The sequence below is a fragment of the Nyctereutes procyonoides genome, unplaced genomic scaffold (genome assembly GCF_905146905.1).
Source record: "Nyctereutes procyonoides isolate TBG_1078 unplaced genomic scaffold, NYPRO_anot_genome, whole genome shotgun sequence".
Taxonomy (NCBI): domain Eukaryota; kingdom Metazoa; phylum Chordata; class Mammalia; order Carnivora; family Canidae; genus Nyctereutes; species Nyctereutes procyonoides.
In genome coordinates, this window is record NW_026575021.1 from 10786129 (window position 1) to 10806247 (window position 20119).

At 42.7% G+C, this 20119-nt stretch overlaps 1 protein-coding gene and 1 pseudogene across 2 annotated transcripts in view; both read left to right on the forward strand.

Moving 5' to 3' along the window:
* TEC (tec protein tyrosine kinase) overlaps positions 1 to 20119 on the forward strand; it is a 133869-nt gene that overhangs the window by 65584 nt on the left and 48166 nt on the right. The window lies entirely within an intron of this gene.
* Positions 40 to 397, forward strand: LOC129520576 (eukaryotic translation initiation factor 1-like; annotated as a pseudogene).

Consider the following 20119-nt stretch of genomic DNA (forward strand, 5'->3'; position numbering starts at 1 on the left):
CTGCAGGCCATTTCTATCCAGAAAAATGAGTCATATATTATGTCTGCTATCTGGACTCTCCACTCTCTTGACCTTTTTTCTGATTCAAGTTAAGGGTGATGATCTGCTTCCTGCTGACACTGAGGACTATATCCATATACGAATTCAACAGAGAAATGGCAGAAGACCCTTACTACTGTCCAAGGGATCCATTATGATTACCATAAAAAGGTATTTAAGAAGAAATTTGCTTGTAATGTAATGGTACTGTAATTGAGCATCCAGAATATGGAGAAGTAATTCAGCTCCAAGATGATCAATGTACAAGAACATATGCTAATTCACAGAGATTGGACTTGCTGAGGACAACCAGCTGAAGCTTCATGGTTTTAAGTGCTTTTGGCTCACTGAAGCTTAAGTGAGGATTTCCTTGAAATGGGTCAAATTTCCCTTCTGTCTCTTGTCACAAGTTTAAAAACTTCACAGCTTTTAGACTCTTACCATTTGGGATCTGCTTTTAACTTGGAATGGTGTAACTCCTTCATGCAATAAACAGAAAAGAGCCAAGAAAAAAAATGTGAATCTCTTGTAGGCAGCATATATATAGGTCTTGTTTTTTTTTTTTTTAATCCAAATAGCCACTCTGTGTCTTTTGATTGGAGAATTTAGTTCATTTACATTCAAAGTAATTATTGATAGGTGTGTACTTATTGCCATTTTGTTAATTGTCTTCTGGCTGTTTTTGTAGTTCCTTTTCTGTTCCTTTTTTTTTTTTCTTTTCTCTCTGTTGTTTGATGACTTTCTTTAATGGTATACTTATGTTCCTTTCTATCTTTTATGTATTTACTGTAGGTTTTTGCATTGTGATTATCACAAGGCTTACATATGTCAACTTACATATTTTTAGTTGATAAAAATTTAAGTTTGATCACATTCTAAAACTCTACATTTTTACTCTCCCCCATGCTTCATGTTTTTGAGGTCACATTTTACTCTTTTAATCTTATGTATCCCTTACTAGTAATTGTAATCAATTATTACAATTAAGTAGTTATTTTTAATACTCCTGTCTTTTCACCTTCATACTACCTTTGTAAGTAATTAACCCATTACTTTTAATATATATGTACCTTTCCAGTGAGATTTATTCTTTCATATGTTTTCTTGTTCCTCATTAGTACCCTTTCTTTGTGGCTCAAAGATGTTCCTTTAACATTTCTTGTAAGGCCATGTGGTGCTTGGGTGGCACAGTCAGTTGAGCAGCAACTTTTGATTTCAGCTCAGGTCATGATCTAGAGTTCTGGGCTCAAGTACCATATTGGGCTTTGCACTTAGTGGAGGAATCTGCTTGAAATTTTCTCTTTCTCTCCCTCTTCCTCTGCTCTTACTTTCACTCTCTCTCAAATAAATAATTAAATCTTAAACAAACAAACAAACAAACCCACATTTCTTGAGGCCAGTTTAGTGATGATGAACTCCTTTGGCTTTTCCAAAGATTCTGAGAAACTTTGTTGGGTAGAATATTTTTGGTTGGAAGTTTTTTTCTTTCAGCTCTTTGATTTTATCGTGCCACTCTCTTATGAACTGCAAACTGCTGAAGCAAGTCTAAATAAATTTAAGAGAATTAAAATCTTATCAGGCATCTGACCAGAGTGGTATGAAAGTAGTGATCAGTTACGTGAAGAAAACTGGAAAAAGCACAAATATAAGGAGATTAAACAAATACTACTGAACTACTAATGGATCAATGAAGAAGTGAGAAGAGAAATGAAAAATATGCTGAGATGAATGAAAATAAAAATATACCAAAATTTATGGAATGCAACAAAAAAGTTTTGAGAGGGAATACATAGTGATAAATGTCTAACTCAAGAATGAGAAAAGTTTGAAACAAACAACCTAACTTTATACCTTAAGGAACTAAAAAAAGAAGAACAAATGAAGCCTGAGGTTAGGAGGAAGGAAATAACAAAGATTAGAACAGAAATAAAGGAAATAAGGACTCAAAAAGCAATAGAAAAGATCAGTGAAGAGCTGGTTCTTTGAAAACATAAAATCAACAAAGCTTTAGCTAAACTCATCAGGAAAAAAGAAATCTCAAAGAAATAAAATGAGAAACAAAAGTGCTGTTAATAAGTAAAAACAAGAAATACAGAGAATCTTAAGAAACTACTATGAACAATTATATACTATCAATTTTTTAAAAAGATTTTATTTATTTATTCATAAGGGACAGAGAGAGAGAGAGAGAGAGAGAGAGAGAGAGGCAGAGACACAGGCAGAGGGAGAAGCAGGCTCCTCGCAGGGAGCCCGACGTGGGACTTGATCCCGGGTCTCCAGGATCACACCCTGGGCTGAAGGCGGCGCTAAACTGCCTTCTCAGTCTTCCAAGATGTAGAAGAGGAAGGAACTCTTCCAAACTCATTTTATGAGGCCTGCATTACCCTAATACTGAAACCAGACAAGAATGTCACAAGAAAAGAAAATTACAGAGCAATATCCCTATGAACATACATGTAAAAATCCCCAACCAAATAGCAGTACACTGATTTAGCTGTATATTTATAGTATTATATGCCAGGATCAAGTGGAATGTATTCCAGGGACTCAAAGATGGTTCAACATCTGCAAATCAGTCAATGTGATATGCCACATTAACAAAATGATGGATAAAAATCTTTGATCATCTCAGTAGATGCAGAAAAAGCATTGACAAAATTCAACATCCATTTGTGATAAAAACTCTCAACAGGGTGCCTGGGTGGCTCAGTCAGTGAAGAGTCTGCCTTCGGCTCAGATCACCATCTCGGGGTCCTGGGATCATGCCCTGTATCAGGCTCTCTGCTCAGCTGGGGGGGGTCTCCTTCTCCCTCTCCCTCTACCCCCAGTCTTGTGTGTATGCACACACTCTCTCAAATAAATAAATAAAATCTTAAAAAAAACACACCTCTCAATAAAGCAGATATAGGGGGAACATATCTCAACATAATAAAGGCCATATATAACAAACCTACAGCTAACATCATACTCAGTAGTGAAAAGCTGAAAGCTTTTCGTCTAAGATGAGGAACAAGGCAAGGATGTCCACTTTCACCAATATTGCTCAACATAATATTGGAAGTCCTGGCCAGAACAATTAACAAGAAAAGGAAATAAAAGACATGCTAATTGGAAAGGAACAAGTAAAACTATCAGTATTTGCAGATGACATGACATTATGTGTAAAAGACTCTAAAGAGTATATGAAAAAACTGTTAGAACTGATAAATGAATTCAGCAAAGTTGCAGGACATAAGATCAATAAAAATATCTGTTGCATTTCTACAAACTAATAACAAACTATTAGAGACATTAAGGAAACAATCCTATTTAAATTACAGCAAAAAGAATAAAATTCCTAGAAATCAATTTTATTAAGGAGGTAAAAGACCTATTTGCTGAAAACTATAAGTCATTAATGGAGAAAGTTGAAGAAGATACAGATAAATGGAAAGATATTCCATCTTCATGAATTGGAGGAATTGATATTTTTCAAATGTCTATACTACCCAAAGTGATTTACAGACTCAGTGCAACTCCTATCAAAATTCCAATGGTATTCTTCAAGAAATGGAACAATCCTAAAATTTATATGGAAACGCAAAAGACTCCAAATAGCCAAAGGAATCTTGAGAAAGAAGAACATAGCTGGAGGCATCACCCTCTCTGATTCCAAACTATATTATAAAGCTATAGTAATCAAAACGGTATGGTACAGCATAAAAATAGACATACAGATTAATAGGGAATAGGATCCCTGAAATAAACCTAAGCATATGTGGTGAATTAATTTATGAAGAGGAGCAAGAATATACAGTGGGGAAAGGATAGTCTCTTTAATAAATGGTGCTTAGAAAACTGGACAGCCACATGCAACAGAATGATATTGGACCACTTTCTTATACTATACACAAAAATTAACTCGAAATAGGTAAAGACTTGAACATAAAACCTGAAACCATAAAACTCCTAGAAGAAAACATAGGTAGTAATCCTTGATATAGTCTTGGCAATGATTTTTTGGATATGACACCACAGGTAAAGGCAACAAAATCAAAACTAAAGGGGAGTACATCAAACTAAAAATCTTCTGCACATCAAAGGAAACCATCAATAAAATGAAAAGGCAATCTACTGAATAGGAGAAAATATTTGCAAGTCATATAGATGATAAAGGGTTAATATCCAAAATATATAAATAATTCATACAAGTCAGTAGCAGAAAAACCAATCTGATTTTTAAAAAAATAGGCAGAAGATCTGAAAATGTATTTTTCCAAAGTAAACATACAAATGGCCAACAGGTACATGAAAAAGATGCTCACCATCGGGAAATGCAAACCAAAATCACAATGAGATATCACTTCACACCTGTTAGAATGGGTATTATCACAAAAACAAGAAGTAACAGGTGTTAATGAGGATGTGGAGAAATGGGAACTCTTGTGCTTTGTTGGTGGGAATGTGAATTGGTGCAGACACTATGAAACAAATATGGAAGTTCCTTTAAAAATTAAAAATAGAACTACCATATGACCCAGCAATTCCAGGGTATTTACCTGAAGGAAAAAACACTAACTCAAAAAGGCATAGGCACCCCCATGTTCATTGCGGCATTGTTTACAATAGCTAAGGTAAAGAAACAACCTAAGTAGTCATCAATGGATGAATGGCTAAAGAGGATGTGGTATGTATATACAGTGGAGTATTTCAGCCATAAAAAGAATGAAATCTTACTATTTGTGACAGCATGGATGGACCTCAAGGGCTTTGTGCTAAGTGAAATAGAGCAAGACAAATGCTGTCTGAGTTCTTTTATATGTGGAATCTAAAAATAAAACCCAAAACCCAACAGTGAAAAGAAAACCAAGCTTATGGCTACAGAGGACAGATTGGTGGTTGCCCAAGGTGGGAGTTTGGGGTGGGAGAAATGGTGAAGGAGAGCAGGAGGTGAGATATTTAAAATCATTTAAAAATAAAGTGATCGGGAGCAAAAAAATTCACACCCACACTTAGAATTCATAGTTTCTCTTGTTTTACATAAAGGATTCATTAAAGCATCTTTTGAAAGTAAAAACGAGCCGCTTCCCATACATTCTGTGAGATGATCCATTGGTTCCTAAATTGCAGTAAAATTTTCTCAGCACTAAGATTCACAAACATTGCACAAGAGTAAATGAGGCTTCCTGAGCATGTCAACGTGTAGCTTTCACCTTTATCGGTGATACCTGCCCATCACCAGAAATATTTTTTGTTTTTATTTAGAAAGAGGTATAGATTCTTGCTAATTATTTCTAGTCCCTCAATTTAAATTATTAAGCTCTACTTATAACATTCTGCCCTTTTACCTCTAGCTTTTGAGAGTCTTTATGATTATCAATTTTAAGAATCAGGAGTCAGCTAACTTGAGGTCTCATGCTGGTTTGGTCTTTGGGACCAGGGAGTCACATGATTACTCTGAACCTCAATCATTTGTACCTAAAGAGCGGGGGCGGGGGGGGGGGTAACATATGCCTTACCTATTTCACACAGTTGTGAAAATTGTATTAAAAAATGTTGATGAGAATATTCTGCATCTTAAAAAAATAGTTTTTGTTAATGCTTATTTGATTGCCATTATCTATCAATCATCTGAAAAGTCAGAAAATATTAGATCATGTAAATCCAGATGGCACAAAATTACATAATTAACACTTGAAAAAAAACTACGTATAGCTTTGATCATTCCTCAAAACGAAGGAAGGAAGGAAGGAAAGAAGGAAGAAAGAAAGTGAAAGAAAGTAAGAAAGAAAGAGAAAGAAGAAAGAAAGAAAAAGAAAGAAAGAAAGAAAGAAAGAAAGAAAGAAAGAAAGAAAGAAAGAAAAAACAGCTGGAAGCTATCTAGAAGGTGACTAAAATATTCAAAGGGAAGAGCTGCCCATGTAAACACATATACTAAACATTATAGAATCCTAAAGATGATACAATGAGGGCCAGGAGAGGAAAGCAATGGATTAAGAAGAAGAAAGGAAGAAAAGAAAGAAAAGAAAGAAGTGAAAGAAAGAAAAGAGGAAAGGAGAAAAAAGAAAGAAAGCTCGATTGTATGCGTCAAGCCGTCAGTCCCTATTTCCCCCTCCTCCCGGCCCCTGGCACTGGTCTGCCTCCTGTCCTTATGGATTTACCTCTTCTGAATATTTCATATAAATAGACTCATATGGTACTTTTTGTGTCTGGCTCCTTTCACTTGGCATAATGCTGTCAAGGTTCATTCATATTGTAGCTATTGTAGCATGTATTAGTACCCCTTTCTTTCTTATGACTAAATAATATTCTGTCATATTTTCATTCATCCATTGATGGGTATTCAGATTGTTTTCACCTTTTGGCTGTTGTGACTAGAGCTGCTCTGCATATCCATGTACACATTCTTGCGTGGACCTATGTTTTCATTTCCTTTGCTGGGCCATTGGCTAACTATGTGTGACATTTTGAGGAAATGCTAGGCTGTTTTTCAAAGGGGCTGCAATATTTTCTATCCCCCGCCCCCAGGCGTGTATCAGCGTTCCAATTTCTGTACATCCTCGGTGAGATACTTGTTATTATTGGTCTTGTTGATTCTAGCCATCCTACTTGGTGTGAAGTGGTAGCTTGTTGTGGTTTTGATTTGCATTTCCTTTATGGCTAATTGTGTTGAACATCTTTTCATGCAGCCTATTTCTTTTAAAAATGCATATATGCTTGCCATCTTTGGTTAGGCCCCCCCCCCAAAAAAAAAATACACGCACACACACACACAAAACCACCTATCTGGCAGGAATGAAGGGCACAGTGGTGTCCTAGTAAATGTTTAGCAATGTTTAGCAACAGGGAGAAGCCCTGATTTTCAGCGTTTGCTGAAAATAGTATAGTCCAGAGACTATGCTCCCACCGTGGCAGATTGCCAGCCACCAACAGGACATTGAGAGTGGAACAGGGGAGTGGTATGCACAGTAGGCTCTCATTAGCTGGCATGAGCTGACTAGTGCATCATTGGAGCAAAGTGAGCCTCCTTTGGGCTCCCTGGTATAGTGCAGGGTGGACACTTCCCAACTGTAGGGCTGCCATTCACATTAGTCTCAAGAGGAAAAGATATAGTGTCATTGAGTGTCTACCACATATTTATTTATTTTTTATTTTTTTTTATTGGAGTTCATTTTGCCAACATATAGCATAACACCCAGTGCTCACCCCTTCAAGTGCCCCCCTCAGTGCCCGTCACCCAGTCACCCCCACCCCCCGCTCACCTCCCTTTCCACCACCCCTAGTTCGTTTCCCAGAGTTAGGAGTCTTCCATGTTCTGTCTCCCTTTCTGATATTTCCCACTGATTTTCTCTCCTTTCCCCTTTATTCCCTTTCACTATTTTTTATATTCCCCAAATGAATGAGACCATATAATGTTTGTCCTTCTCCGATTGACTTATTTCACTCAGCATAACATCCAGTTCCATCCGTGTTGAAGCAAATGATGGGTATTTGTCGTTTCTAATGGCTGAGGAATATTCCATTGTATACATAGACCATCTACCACATATTTAATGTTCACCACAGTCTTTTGAAGCAGATTTTACTATCTTACTGTCAGAGAAATCCAAGGGTTAGAGAACATGTTGATTAACTGATGATTCACAACTGAATAAGCATCAAAGTTGGGATGTTCTTTATTTATTCATTTATTTATTTTAAAGATCTATTTATTTATTTTAAAGATTTATTTATTTTTTTTTAATTTAAATTCAATTTGCCAACATAGAGTATAACGCCCAGTGCTTGTCCTGTACCCTCCTTAACACCCATCACCCTGGGGGATCTTATTTCCTTAAGTAAAGATTTTATCTATTTATTTGACAGAGAAAGAGAGAGAGAGAGAGAGGGAGAGAGAGTACACAAGCAGGGGGGAGCGGCAGGCGGGGGCAGGGGGAGAAGCAGGCTCCTCACTGAGCAGAGAGCCCAATGCAGGCCTCCATCACAGGCCCTGGGATCATGACCCGAGCCAAAGGCAGACGCCCAACCGACTGAGCCACCCAGATGCCCCCAAGTTGGGATTTAAATCAGGTCTTTCTTACTCTAAAACTTACACCAGTTCGTCAACGGCTTCAGAGGGATGGAGAAGGTGTCTCCAAGACCACTCTCAGGTTCCATTCATTGCTGGGGGGACTCACAGGACTCCCTGTATTACTATCATTTATTACAGAAAACACAAAATCAGCAAAGGGAAAAGGCACAGGGGGTCAAGTCCAGAGGAGACCAGATGCAAGCCTGTGAGAGCCCTTCCTCAGTGGAGTCACATAGGACATGCTTAAAACCTCCAGCAGGGAGCTGTGACAATGTGCGAAATATTGTCTATCAAGAAAGCTCATTGGAGACTCCTTCAGTGCCCAAGGCTTTTTTTTACTGGGGACTGGTTGGTGATAGGTGCACCCTCTGACTAGCGTGTACCAAAATTCCAGAGTCACAAAGGCCAAGCAGGTGCTCAGCATAAGCCACATTGTCTGTAGCATTGGTTTAGGCACAGTGAGCTGTGCTCCCAGTGCTGGGAATGGTGGGAGCTTCTCAGGGCTTGCGTCCCCCAATGCCAGCCAAGGGCCTGCTGTTGCAACACAAGGAGGCCTTTCTAAGAGTGGCAGTCTTGCTCAAGCCTGCACCGTTAACTCTTCTCAGCACGCTAACTAAATGCAAAAATAGAAGATTGAGAAAAGTCCAGAGACTGGGCCTGTTTGTGTCTTGTTGCCTCTGCCTCCCCCTCCCAGTGCCTGCGTACAACTCGACGTGTGGTGGGTTTCTACTAATGGCTCATGGAGCTGTGCACATCCTCAGTCTGATACTCTGCTTCTGTGTGTGTGTGTGCATGTGTGGGTGCTGCCTGCAAGGTTCTCTGCCTTGACCCACATCATGCCCAGTTATGACCGCGTAGCCCCGGCATCACACTGTGGCCTGGTGACCCAACTCTGAGCTCTCAGCGACTCTTCTGCCCTGAGACGGAGGCCTTCGTTGGACACACCGAGCCTTGCGATTTGGGTCTCCAGTGGAAACATCGTTTCTTTTGTTCCAGTGCCCCAGACACACTGCTTCAGACTCACTTTTACATGGGTGTACTTTGGCTAAAAGTGGAACAGTTTCCTGCACCTGGCCGCCTCCTCCGCGTCTGGGTCCCGCAATGGGCTCACACGTTCCTGTTCCCACGGGCGGGGGGTGACCGAATTGTGTGCACGGTCCCTGGTTGTCACAGGCACCTCCAGGGGGGGCTTTGCTCTGGAGGAACAGATCTGGGGAAGAGCAGACCAGGATACCATGAGCTGACTAAGACCCAGGTTCCTTTTTTTTTCTGGGTTACCAGACAGACCGTTTAAAGAAAAGAAAAACAACTTACCTTCTCTTTGGCCAGTTCTCTCAGTTTTCAAGTGAAGTAGAAATTATTTTCTTGCCTATGGTTTTGCATAATTATTTTTCCACTAACTTCTTTAATATAATGGTTGGAAATGTTCTTTTTTAAGAGTTAAGAAAAGCAAATTTTCTTTCTTTCTTTCTTTTTTTTTTTAAAGATTTTATTTCTTTATTCATGAGAGACACAGAGAGAGGCAGGAACCCAGGCAGAGGGTGAAGCAGGCTGATCCCAGGACCCCGGGGTCACGCCCTGAGCTGAAGGCAGACGCTCAACCGCTGAGACCCCCGGGGGCCCATGAGAAGTGAGTTTTCTGAGTAAAACCAGAAGCATTGGTTCTGATGTTAGCTCGTTGGTGTCCAAATCCCAGGCTCTGACACTCACTAGTGTATATGTCAAGACTGAAGGGAACCTTCAGTACTTTGCACCCCAGTTTCCTCCGTGACATGGGGACCATAGTGGTTACCACCTCCTAGGGCGGTTAGGGGACTCAGTTGAGATATGCATCTAAAACCTGCACTAAGGGAATGTAAAACAGAACCTGCTGGAGTGGGCCTGGAAGAAAAGTTGGTGATGGTGCTGTTAGGGTTAGACCCTCGGGGTATGTAAAAATCTGCTCTTTTTGACTGCTTCTGCTGCTTTGAGTGCATTGAGTCCCTTACCCTGGGCCCCACACGCCTTTAAAACTTTATGGAATTAACAACAGAAACCCTAAGATTGTTGTTTGAAAGAAGCTCCCAGGGCGCTCACCTGACAACCAGCCACCACGTGCTGGAACCGGCCAGGCCAGGACGGCGCCTGCGGCTCTGCCCTGGGAGCTGGGCAGCCCCTGACCAGGCTCCCGGTTTTCTGGCGGAGAAAGGAGGCCACTTCTCCACCCCTTGCCCCGCGGTGCCACCCTCTCCCAGTCTCGAGTCTCCGAGCCCCCTCCTGCCAGACCAGACTCAGAACATTTTCCTTCCTTCCTTCCTTCCTTCCTTCCTTCCTTCCTTCCTTCCTTCCTTCCTTCCTTCCTTCCTTCCTAAAAATAAGATGATTTATTTATTTATTTTTAAACTTTTTTTTTTTTTAAGATTTTATTTATTTATTCATGAGAGGCACAGAGACAGAGAGAGAGGCAGAGGGAGAAGCAGGCTCCATGCAGGGAGCCTGATGCGGGACTCGATCCCGGGACTCCAGGATCACGCCCTGGGCCGAAGTCAGGTGCTGAACCGCTGAGCCACCCAGGGATTCCCAAGATGATTTATTTATTTATTCAGGAGAGACACAGAGATACAGGCAGGGGGAGAAGCAGGCTCCGTGCGGGGAGCCCGATGCAGGATTCGATCCCAAGACCTCGGGATCACGCCCTGAGCCAAAGCCAGACGCTCAACCCCTGGGCCACCCGGGTGCCCCCTGTTCCTTTCTCCTCTTTCCTTTTCCTTCCTCCGGCTGCCTGTGTCTCCTAGATCCTGCTGATGCGCTCTTAGGGCCGCAGGTGGAAGTGATCCCCTGCCCCTGTGAGAGCCCCAAGCCCTCTTGCTCGTGCCACGGGGAGCTGACCTTTCTTTCCTAATGCGGGCTTCCTTTCGGCTGCTCGTTCTTGTCTCCTTCGGGAGTTGGCCTCCCTCGAGGGTGCATTTCCATGGCCTTTTCTCTCGCTCTGGACTCGCTTTGGGTGGCATCATCCCTTCCGGTGGCTTTGGGGACGGCCAGTGTGTGCTGATGACTTCTCCAGTCTGCATCTCCCAGCCTGATAGCTATTCTGTGGTCTAAGAGGTTGGTGGGTTTTTTTTTTTTCTTCGCATCTCAAATAATTCAAAATATCTGAAAAGAAATTCAAGCTGTCCCCGCCGTCTCCAGCTCAGTGACTGTACCCTGTCCACCCAGTCGCTCGTGCCAGACACCTGGGAGTTGGTCTGAACTGACCCTTCTCCCTCACGCTCTCTCACGTCTGGACCCTCGACGGGCTTTGCCGATTCTATCTCCCAAATATATCTCACTTTGGCCCTTCTCTTCATCTCTTTGCCACCGCGATCCAAGCTGCCACTGCCTCCTCTTGAGTGAACACAGCAGCTTCTGTGTCGGTTAGTTTTGATTGAGGTTAGAGAGCACATAGGACCCCTAGATTATAGTAGCCTAAACAAAACAGAATTTTTTTCTTTTCTTTTTCAATATTGGTGGGGTGGGGGGTTGTTGCTGTTGGTGGGAACGTTGGAAGCAGGCTGTCCTGTGGCGGCTCTAACCCAGGGATCTTGGATCCTGCCTTTCCCTTCCATCATCTTTAGCTTATAGATTTTATTTTGGCTCGAGATGACTGCTGGAGTTCCAGCCATCTCGACTATATTGCAGGCTGGAGGAAGGACGGACGGAAAAGCAAGAAAGACTCCTCCCTTCTGAGTGAAGTCCCTTTTTACCAGCTTCATGCCGCACACAGGACTTCCACCTAGAGCTCAGTGACCACGGTGTAACCGCATGGCCCGTACCTGGCTGCAAAGGCAGCTGAGAAACAGTGTCAGTATCTTTTAGTCTCAGTATCAGCGTACCCAACAAAAAGTCGGGGTTCCATTATCGACGAGAAGGAGGTACTGGAGGCAGGCAACTGGGAATCTCTGCCACGTCCTAAAAGGCCCCTCTCTTCATGCATGCCCTCTCTGGTCTGTTGTACCCAGAGGCCATAGTGATCTTTAAAAAACACAAATATGATCATGTCCCTCCCCTGCTTTTAAAGCCCTTTGGGAGCTTCTCATTTCCCCAGGTCAAATCTTGAAAGTCCTCAACATGGCCTGTGGTCCAGCGGCCTGCCCGCCTGTTGGTGGTCATCGGCTGTCCCTTCTGCTCCTCGCTGCAGCCTGCCAGCTCACCAGTGCCTCTGTTCCTGGAAGGCATCCTGCTCCTTTCCATCCTCACAGCATGTACATTTGCTGTGTCCTCTGTCGAGAACGCACGCTTCCCCTCCCTCGACTGGCTGACATCCTCAGGTTTCAACTTAAATATCACTTCCTCTGTACAGTCTTTCTGATCTTCCAGTTTAGATCCGTTTTCCCTGTATTATTTCATCTTTCACTTTTACTTTGTTATCACCTCTTTCTATGTAAAAAAAGAAAATTGTTTTCAGTCTTTCTGTAATCTGTAAATTTCACAGGGCAGGTGGGGGGGCATTGCGTAGCAACCTGTGGCGAGTAATCACTGGTTGTTGAGTGACTGAGTGGGATTTAGGTTTAAGGATGTGTATATCAGGTTTATTTTGAATCGCGCTACAGAGAGGGAAGAGAACGACCGAAGGACAGGTATCCGCTATAGAGTCAGATGCTCAGAATCAGGCACAAGTAAGAAGGTGGGATTCGAGAAATAAATCTGAAATCATCAGATCTAGTCCGCTTAGTGCCCTTTGTCCCACAAGGAGGCAGCTTCCTGATGGGATGTGAAGTGGGCTTTGAAGCCAGACAGATCTGCTACGAACCTGATCTGTCCTTTACCAGCTGTGACATGGGGCAGTTGATAAAACCCTCTGAGTCTCATTTTCTTTGTCTACCATTGGAGAAAATACCTGGCCTGCAAGGTCATTTGTATGTGAGTATCTGGCAGGTGGGAATATTGCAAATTTTTCTGTCTGATTGGTTAAAAAAAAAAAAAAAACAAACACCAACCTTAAGAAGGAAGATATTCCTATTTTAAAAGCAGAGACAATGAGAGCATTCCTTCTGTCACTTTCTGGTGCTCCTGAGCATACATCCTTTTGCATCGTGAACATAAAAGATTGCTGTTTGGTCTTGGGAGGAGAAGGGATTTGGAGATTTTTGTAAGCTTTTTTTTTTTTAATTTAATTTAATTTAATTTAATTTTTTTTCACTGTTTTTTTTTTTTTTTTTTTTTTTTTTTTTTAATTTACAAGATCTTCCTTAGTGCTTACCACGTATACTGCAGGGTCTTTGGGCCTCCTAGTCATTAACTGTGATCCTTTTAACTTTGTCAGGAAGATACAGTTATTCCCATTTTATAGCTCAGGAAACTGAAGTCCTGAGAGGTCCAACACCTTGCTCCAGGTTTCACAGCAGCCACTACGAGGCGGAGCCAGGACCCCAGCCCAGGCTGTCTGATTCTCAGACTCTGAACTATTACACTGCACTGCTTCTGGGTTGATTCTGTGACTTTCTGGCTAGCTTAATGTGTATTTACATAAGGATCAGACCCATATTAATCTTTATAGTCATTAGACAATGAATTAGCCTCTAGGGAAGCCTGATGACTGGGAAACGTGTGTTTTTATAAAACTACTGTTACGTTCTGTAGGAAGAAAAACTTTGATCAAATTTTGACCAGATGTGCTCTCTGCTGTTGTGTGTTAAGGCTGTGAGTTACCAGAGATTAACTGTTTCTAACGTAAAAAGGAAGTGCCAATATAAGTCGCTTGCTGATTCAGTATTAGTTTCATACTGTAAGACAGAACTAAAATAACACCTTCAAAGAGTAAAAATAGCACAGTCACATGAAGCATCAACCGTCCTTCTTAAAAACAGAATTGTAAAACCAAAGAAGTAAAGGTTACTCTCTCTCTCTCTCTCTCTCTCTTTTTTTTTTCTGGTTGGAAAGAGTAGATATTGATAGATACTGGTCGGTTCTATTGTGTTCTGTCATTTTAGGGTACTGATATTTGTCGAAGCCCAAGGAATAATCTCATTCATACTCATTTTATTTTATAAGTCAAATTTGATATCATTCCCAGAAAATCTTTCTTGGAGCCTAGAAGGTGGGTATGAGGGACTTGCCTTAAACAAAACTAATGGCTTTTGCCTTTATTTTCCCTACAGTTAATATGGTTTGAAAAAAATACTCTATGGTCAGCCCGGGTGGCTCAGCAGTTTAGCGCCTGCCTTCAGCCCAGAGCGTGATCCTGGAGTCCTGGGATCGAGTCCTGCATTGGGCTCCCTACATGGACCCTGCTTCTCCTTCTCCCCCTGCCTGTGTCTCTGCCTCTCTCTGTCTGTCTCTCATGAATAAATAAATAAAAGCTTTAAAAAGAAATTAAAAAAATATTCTAATAGCTAAATTTATTGAGCACTTAACCATTTGTCCATTTTGTTCCAAGAGCTGAACATGACGTGTCTTCTTAAATTCTTGTGACAAATGCATGAAGTTATTTGCTATCATTCCTTCCCATTGCGTAGCTAAGGAAACTGAAGCAAAAAGAAGTGAAGTGAAAAAAAAAAAAAGTGAAGTAACCTGTTTGAGGAGACACAGCAAGTAAATAAGTGGCAGAATCAGGATGTAAACTCAAGCTGTCTGGCCACAGAGTTTTTGCCCTTAAGCAGTTAAGAGCTCTGTTGCAGAATCCTGCTGGTTCTTAGTCTAAGGAAATAATAGGATATGTAAGACAAAGTAAAGTGGTTCATCCTTTAATTTTGTCAACAAGCTACCCAGTTTTTCTTCTCTCTGAAGAATAGCAGCACCCCAAATAACAGAGCCAGGCTTAGCTTTCCTTCTTTGGCAGTAGTTAAAATATAATCACATGAGGCCACAGTTCCTCATTGCCTGGAAGATTAATAATGCAACTCCTTAGCACCACATGCAGAGCCATTCATAAGATGATCCCGATTCAGCCTCTCGATTTCCTCTCCTGCCTCTCGGGCCTGCCCCTCAGTGCATCTCAACACACCACACCCTGACGTGCTTGCAGTCCTCAAACCTGCCACGCTCTTTTGCAACTACAGGCCTTTGCTTGTGATGCTTTTTTTTGTACAATCCTCTCTCCTTTCTTTGCTGAGAAAACTCTTATTTGTGATTCAAGGCTCTGCTCAAAGAGGCACCTTCTGATGCAGCCTTCTCTGACTCTTGTTCTGGAGGAATTAACCTCTTCTTCATTTCCTTATGAGTAATCATTTCTTCCCAGTCACTGGAAATTCCTGAGGGCGAGAGCAGCAGATGCTCCATAAATGTTGTCCAGAAGAGTGAAAAGGGTAAGGTGGTGGCGTCAGGGAGACAATAGAAGGCATGAGACTATTTCAGTTAGTTTCTGACTTTACTTATTATCTTGTCTATGGGCCATATAAGATATTTGATTTGGGGACATAAACTATTCAGTGTGACCTGCTTCCATCTGTAACTGGGAATAAAAAGTTTGCATATTGGACACCTGGGTGGCTCAGTGTGGAGCATCTGTCTTTGGCTCAAGTTGTGATCTTTGGGTCCTGGGATCGAATCCTGCATTGGGCTCTCTGCGGGGAGCCTGCATCTCCCTCTGCCTGTGTCTCTGCCTCTCTCTGTGTCTCTCATGAATAAATAAATAAAATCTAAAAAACAAATAAAAAGTTTGCAAACTGCAAAGTTCATAGTCGCGGTAGCCATGAAACACGCAACGGTGAAAGCTATCAAGTGATCAAAATAGTGTATGATTTAGAAGAACTGCTGTTTTTCTAGATGAACTGATTTTTAAAATTTGTCTAACTTAAACCTAATTCAAATTCCAACATTTTCCTGGGTCGTCAATATGAATTATTGACTGGGTTCTGACTGCTCTGAGTGCTGGTGGTGATCACTACAGGAGGGCACTGTTCCCATTCTCATGCATTGCTCGTTCTGTTATGGGCATCGAGTACCTACTGAGAGCCCCACACATCGTAACTACCATTATGATTAAGTAGAAATTAGGAACAGTACAAACGGCTTGTATTTCAGAGTGTGAGGTGTGTGAGTAGGACCAAAGTGTATTAAATATGTGAAATGTAATTAAGTTGAACAATCAGGAATCACTACTCTTATCGTTTTGGACTGGCAGTTTCTTATGGTTTGATATATTACCTTAGTGAATTGATGAGAAATGCCACCTCTCTTTCTGAATCCACTTAAAAGCCCGTGCATGGTAATATGGAGGTTTCAGATCTACTCACTGGAGTTACTGTAGTTAAACTCCTACGCATTCCTGGAAAGCCTCCCTAGACTGGTTGGTGTCTGGGTGGTGTGATGTGCTTCTGTCCTTCCAGAAGGGACATAAGGGAATGAAGAGGAGAAAACCAAGCAGATATCGTCCCCATTGCAGGTGCTGGTGGACTCGCAGAGAGTGGACTGGCTACTTGGGCCACGGGGATCCTGTATTTGGCATTGGGAGAATCTCTTAGAATGCATTTGGCGACACGAATGAACTTTTGCCGGAGTATTTGAGAGCTGATTGCATTAGCAATAGCGAAGTAGGAAGGGGTGAATAGTGTAACGATGGCCCCCAGCTGTGATAGCCACTGAAGGGCCTGGCTGGACTTCTGTGTCTCCATTTGCCCTTGGTCAGTTGTTTGACCTCAGTGCCTTATTTACTCCGTTGCAAAAAGCAGATGGCTAAATAACTCATTACTGCAGCAGGGTCAGCAGTTCTAGAACTAATTGCTGAGCCCTTTCAGATTGATGGATGCAGGAAGCTGTGTACCTGTGACCTCGAGAGCAGTTGTGTGAACATCTGGGATTGTTTCCACTTCTGAATCCCAGTGTACCCATTACCACAAATGTAGCCCAGGGTTTATTAGTGGCGACGAAATGATGTGATGATATCTGCCGTTTTACCGATTCGTAGTGGGTGCTGCTTGTGTTCTCACAAAAAAATTTTTCATTAGAAGATCCTACAACTTTGATCATGATTTTCAAAAATGTAGGGGTGCCTGGGTGGCTTTGCTGGTTAAGCATCCGCCTCTTGATTTCAGCTCAGGCCTTAATCTCAAGGTCATGAGTTTAAGCCCTGTGTGGAGCTTCCTTTTTTTTTTTTTTTTTTTTTTTTTAAAAAAAAAGGCTTTTAAGAAAAATGTGATGGAATAAAGTATTTTTTTGCCTTTTATCACAGAACGTTTCAAATGTACTCGAATAGGCAGAGTGGCACAGTGACCCCCATGTACCAGAACCCAGCCACCTTAGCCCTGACTCACACTTCACCCCACCATCATCGCCTTGTAGCAAATCCTGCTGCTCCCATTACCTTATAGAAGTCATGTCATTTCTTCTACAGATGCTTCAGTACCCATCTCTAGAAGACAGGCAGCATCCATCTTACATAGAACCTTATAATACTCTCACCCCAAAACATATCAACAGAGCTTCCTTGATGGCGTTACGCACCCAGTCATTGGAAGAAATTATTTAAAAAATAATTTTATTTATCGAGGGTTCCCAGTTGAGAGGTTGTATTACAAAAGTTTTCTGCAAATTATTTGCAACACAAAGTGAATATTCCTATAGAAACCATAGTAAAGGAACGATTAGTACCCATTAGGCCACAGAAACCCATAGTGAGGCCATTCTGTATTTTTCTTTGAATATCTTTCAGAGGGGAGAGTTGACGGGCAGTTCTTCTCTTACTAGAGACCTCAGACTAGGACTGATGTTTTGTCTTTCTTGCCCTTGTTCTTGTGGTGATTTCTTCTCCACACCTCCCTCCCCATCTTCCTTCCTCCCCTCACCCTCTCCTCTCTCCCATCCCCACCCCCCAGGCTTGGGTAGAAGCAAAAGGAAGGTATTGTTCCCAACGTGGCTGATTGTCTTCACTGAGATTAAAAAAAAAAAAAAGGAAGAAAAGGGACTGGCCCTGTGTAGAGAAGCTGCCAATATGTGCAGCTTAACATTTGAGAGATATTTAGAAAACAAACTGCAGAGTGATCCTCTTAACACTCGAGAGAACTAGAGAAGTGTAGAGAAGTTGATTTAAAGACCAAGTTAATGTTCTGTTTTGGGGGGATCCTAGCAAAGCTCAGTTCAGTTTTAAATAATTCGCATTTCCACTTTCTATGGGTGTGCAGGCAGCTCTGCCCTCTCTGCTCATGTCAGGCGGGGCGGGGTGGGGGGGCTCTTAGTGGAGGAACTGCTCGGGTGTGGGCAGTGAGGAAGGAACGTCCTGGGGGGCCTGCAAGCCTCCCCACTTTGCACCTGTGCAGAAACACGGTGCTGCGTCTCAGGCCCAGCGTGGCCAAGGGCTTTCCCATGTCCAGGGCCGCCCTTCTCTGCTCATGGCTTTCATCAGCCCACTGGGCCGTGACGGGGGCACGGGGTCAGGTGGGCATCGTGCCGCTCGTGCTGCAGGTGGAGGCCACAGAGGTGCCACTGCGTGTCTGCCAGTCGCCACCGCCACCCGCCACCTATCCTGGAAATTGCACTTTCTGTCCTGCCCCGTCGGCTACCTGACCCTCCCCTGCATGAAGCTCCCAAAGCTTCCCTCTCGCAAGTGCCTTTTAACAAGAGATCATGTTTGTGTGATTCTAGGTATTTCCGCTGTCATTAAATATAGATAAAAGTGTCACTAAAAAAAGCCTGCACATGTGACGTGTCTGCTGGAGAGCCTTGTGCGTGCGCGCACACGCACACACAAGCACGTACACACGGCTCTCAGAATCCCTAGTCCTGACACCAAGTGCTGCTGGTCGGTGTTAACCCCCAAGACGCAAGAACCGACAGCTAGGTTGAAGAGTCTTCTCTTCTGCTGCTTCAAAAAACCAGAAAGCAGAGAGATTTGCAGTGACGTAGCCAGTGATCACCATCTGTGGTCGAGGACGGATCCCTTGACAGTAGACGAGTGCCTCTGATGGTGGTGACGGGACCTTCACTGTGCACCTGGTGTTCACTGGTGCAGCGTTCGCCGGGCTGGGCAAGGGGCCGAGGGAGCAGGGCATCTGGGACCGGCTGCCTGGCCGGCTCCCGAGAGAGCCATGGCCAAAAGACAGGCAGCCCAACTGTCCTGTGAACTCGGAGAGTCCGGTAGTGGTTCTGGCTGAATAATGCAAGTTCAACCCAAGGAAGTCCTGCTTAGGACTGCAGCCCTGCTGTTCATGTGTGTCCTCACTGGCTCATGACTTGCTCGACCGGGGTCAGTGAGCACCTGCCCTGTGTCAGGCTCATAGGCCAGCATCGCGTAGGTGCTATGGGGCAGGGTGCCTGTCCCCTCTAAGCTTCCGGTTGGTAGCCTTTACCATGCCTGCCTCAAAGAGGGGAGTAATGAGAGAGAGAGAGAGAGAGAGAGAGAGAGAGAGAGAAAGAAGAAGAAGGAAGGAAGGAAGGAAGGAAGGAAAAAGAAAGAGAAAGAAAGAAAGAAAGAAAGAAAGAAAGAAAGAAAGAAAGAAAGAAAGGAAGAAAGAAAAGAAAGAAGAAATAAAGGGGTAGGACCAGGTACCAACTTTGGGGGAAGATGTAAAATCAATCCTACTTCTCCATCAGGAATTCATTTAATGCTGGATGAATTAGTCGGGCAGATGAGTTGTTTGCAAATTGGAATAAATGCCAAAGTGAGGTTGTTTTGCTTCATCCTGACACCTCTCTCTTGTTGAATTTGTTGGTTTTTCTTTTTTTTTTATTTATCTATTTTTTAAAGATTTTATTTGAAAAAATGAAAAAAGATTTTGTTTGAGAGAGACAAGCGAGACAGTGAACACAAGCAGGGGAAAGCGGCAGAAGGAGAGGGAGAAGCAGACTCCCTCCGGAGCAGGGAGCCCGACATGGGGCTCGATCCCAGGACCCTTAGGATCATGACCTGAGCCGAAGTCAGACGCTTAACTGACTGAGCCACCCACACATCCCTGAATTGTATTATCTGATGAGTTTTGATATATGTACACACCTGTGAAGTCATCACTGTAATAAAATAATGGACACATCCATCATCCCCAAAAGCTTCTTCGTGCCCCTCTGTAATTCATTACCTCTCCTTGTAGTCCCACTTTCCCTAGGTATTGCAGATCTGATTTTTGACACTATAGATTTGCA